General features: G+C 50.2%; 1 protein-coding gene across 1 annotated transcript in view; it reads right to left on the bottom strand.

The window, feature by feature from the left end:
* LOC119587605 (heme-binding protein 2-like) overlaps window positions 1–269 on the bottom strand; it is a gene marked incomplete in the record, with an annotated part of 3,176 nt that overhangs the window by 878 nt on the left and 2,029 nt on the right.

Genomic DNA, 269 nt, shown 5'->3' with positions numbered 1-269 from the left:
CGTGCATGCGTGTTGTGTGCGTACTCCATGCTCTAACTGGTAAACTGTATGGCACTCGTGTGGAGAGGCAGATGCTGTGAGAGAAAGTTTTTATCTAGTAATTTATGAACATTTTTGTCGGGGTGTTGGCGATAGACTTTCTGCATTGTGTAAATGTGGCGAATTTTGGCAAAGATCGGCTGAAGGAGAAACTCGCTCGCCCAACCGGCCAGCGTTGGCGAGGAGCTCGTCGACCGTGCGATGTGCGAGACAAAAGGGATGCCTCTCGT

Source organism: Penaeus monodon, chromosome 22, assembly GCF_015228065.2.
Source record: "Penaeus monodon isolate SGIC_2016 chromosome 22, NSTDA_Pmon_1, whole genome shotgun sequence".
In the NCBI taxonomy this organism is placed as follows: domain Eukaryota; kingdom Metazoa; phylum Arthropoda; class Malacostraca; order Decapoda; family Penaeidae; genus Penaeus; species Penaeus monodon.
This window is presented reverse-complemented; position numbering and strand designations above follow the sequence as displayed.